Here is a 3118-nt window from a genome sequence, read left to right as displayed (position 1 = left end):
TCACTGTCCTAACTGTAAATTTGCCACCAAAATATGAGGGAATGACATAATTTCAGTTAATAATAAAACAAAAAGTTATTTTTCTTTTATTATTGAGATGGTAATAAGAAGTTGTAAAGAACATTTTGAAAAAACAAATAGTAAACAATTTAAAAAAGGAAATCACTTAATCTTACTTCCAGAGATAGTCATTGTTCATGTTTTTTACTGTGTCCTTCTAGACTTTTTGAGCGTACACACTCACTGATGAGTGTCTTCAAAAGATAGACTGCAAGTTTTTTTGCTCCCTTCAACTTGTATTTTACTCCAGTCATTCGGTTAAAAAGTCACCAAAGCTGGAACTGTCTGTTTCACTTTAGACAATTAGGTAATTTTTTTTTTTTAATTAGGTAATTTTTATGGTGGTTGACTTACCATGCTTTGGGGAGGAGGGTAAAATATGACCTGTAAGACCAGGAATTTAGCTGTCTGAGCTCTGTCATTCTGTGATGATGCCTGCACACCAAGAAAACACATGTCCGTTCATGAAAGCCAGGGGGACACAAAAGGACAGGCCTGTTGGTCAGTCAACAAACAGCCTGTCAGTTGACTATGCTTTCCCTCTTCCAACTGTAGACCATGTGGATATTGGGTGTGTTCCCAAAGAGGTGGCGATTACTCCCAGAGACCTATGTTTACTCCGCCTGGGTCGAGTGTGCTTCAAGGCATTCACAATTTATTGGAATCTGAAATGAAATGAAGAAAGCAAGTGAGCTGCTGTAACAAACAGGTGGCTTTCATTAAATAAAACCATTAATCTTGTCATGATTATTTACCAGACTGTGTTGGATTTCAATGTTTCCTTAATCTATTGATGGGCTATCACCACAAAATATGTCATTGAAGTAAAATAATGGCTGATGTGTTAATGAAAACCATCAGGGAGACCAGAAGCCTCCCCTCCATAGAATGAGGACAATGAAGAATCTGTTTAGGAAGAAAGAAGGAATTACTGATATTAATCAGATTGAACTACCTCTTTGGAGCTGTGTTTAGGATAGTGGAACAAAAGCACAAAGCTGTGTAAAGACCTGTTGAATTATAGGAGCACTTCTAATTAAGCACTTCACAATGAAAATCTGAGTTTTACAAAAGCAATTTTAAAGGGATGATTCTCTATTTTACAAATGATTCACAATATAGTTAACAATACTGTATTGTATGCTTAAAAACTTGCTAGGAGGATAGATCTTATGTTAAGTGTTCTTATCACTAATAACAGTACTAAAAATAATGATAAATAAGAGGGCAGGAGAAAACTTCCAGAGGTGATGGATAGGTTTATGACATTGATTATGATGATGGTTTCATGAGTGTATACTTATCTCCAAACTCATCAAGTTGTGCACATTGAGTATGTATAGCTTTTTATATGTGAATCATACCTCAATAAAGTGGTTTAAAAATAATAAAATTTAAGAACAACAAACACAAAAAGATTCACAATAGAATTTTTAAAAAGATTAATCATCCAGTAAATTTAACATAGCATTTTCATTTTAAAATTCTGTCTGTAGAGACCCGTGAGACGCGAGTACGTACGGGTGGGGGCGGCAAGGGAAAAGGATTAGCCATGTTGTCTTTGATCAGAAAGGTGATCAGCACCGTGAAAGCCCCAGCGGCCATTGGTCTCTACAGTCAGGCTGTGTTAGTCGACAGGACCATTTACATTTCAGGACAGCTAGGCACGGATCCTGCAAGTGGACAGCTTGTGCCAGGAGGGGTGGCAGAAGAGGCTAAACAAGCTCTTACAAACATGGGTGAAATTCTGAAAGCAGCAGGCAGTGACTTCACGAATGCGGTAAAAACGACTGTTTTGCTGGCTGACATAAACAACTTCAATACTGTCAATGACATCTACAAGCAGTATTTCCAGAGTAGTTTTCCTGCAAGAGCTGCTTACCAGGTAGCTGCTTTTACCAAAGGAGGCCGTGTTGAGATTGAAGCAGTAGCTGTCCAAGGACCTCTCGTGACAGCATCGCTCTAAGTGGGCCCAGTGTTATTCAGTCTGGAATTTTAATAATGTTTTTAAATTAATGTCTTAATCTTTACAGTATTTGTTGGAAAGTGTAAGGTTGACTGAAATATCTGAAGTTATTATGGAAATAGCATATGATAAGGGGAATTGAACATGAGTTGAAGATTAATGATGAATCTAGTTACTGATGTTATAAATTACACTTCTATAACACTCATATTACTACTGGATGTGGGAAAAGAGACACACATTACATAGTTACTCAGAAAAATAAAAGTAAAGGGAAATAGCATATAGGAAAGATGAGTTACTATTCCTGAGAAATAAGAAAGAGCACACCTAATTCAATTAAACTCTATTAATTTAATGATGTGAACTATTTAGTTCTCATGTCAGATACATGATTCTGCTTTTACTTGAGTAAGATTAAAGCATTTAAGTTTGAATGGTAGAGGTAAAGGAGAAGAAACTGGACCAAATTTTATATAGATAATATTTTTCTAATGGAAATAAAATAGCATGCAGATTTAAAAAAGTAATAAAAATAAAATAAAATTCTGTCTGTAACATACTGGGAACATACCTAAAGTATAAAATAAAAAAATATGATACACGAAGTTTACAATGGAGGAAACCGGTGGGGGTGTGAAGCCCTTCAGTTTTATCTGTTGGGTTCAGAGCAACTTTTACACACTGATTAACAAAGGAGAAATCACACTTCAGCAGTATTTCTTCTCTAATTTCCATAATGTATATGGAATTTGAAGGGACTTAGTGAAACCTTTTTACTAAGTAATCAAGGAAACTGAACTCAGGGAAACTAAGAGATTGCCTAAATCGGTCAACCAGTGAATGGCAGGTTCTCATAATGGTCAGAAACACAAGTTCTGGCATTTGACTGCCAAGTTCAAGTCCTGGCTTCTCAGGAAGCTTCATATCCTTGGGCAACTTGTTTCATTTCTCTAGATCTAGGTTTTCTTATCAGTAAAGTACAAGCTGAGCTTATCTACTTCAGAGGGTGGCTGTGAGAATTGATTCTCCATGTGGCATACTTGGCGTTATTTGAAGTAAGCATTCAGTAAGTGTTAGCCACGATGGCTG

General features: G+C 36.3%; 1 pseudogene; it reads left to right on the top strand.

Annotated features, from left to right (window-relative positions):
• Positions 1-1592: 1592 nt before the first annotated feature.
• Positions 1593-2546, top strand: LOC137205189 (2-iminobutanoate/2-iminopropanoate deaminase pseudogene; annotated as a pseudogene).
• Positions 2547-3118: the final 572 nt, after the last annotated feature.

Source organism: Pseudorca crassidens, chromosome 1, assembly GCF_039906515.1.
Source record: "Pseudorca crassidens isolate mPseCra1 chromosome 1, mPseCra1.hap1, whole genome shotgun sequence".
Lineage (NCBI taxonomy): Eukaryota > Metazoa > Chordata > Mammalia > Artiodactyla > Delphinidae > Pseudorca > Pseudorca crassidens.
The sequence above is the reverse complement of the archived record's forward strand: the minus strand, read 5'-3'. Positions and strand labels throughout refer to the sequence as shown.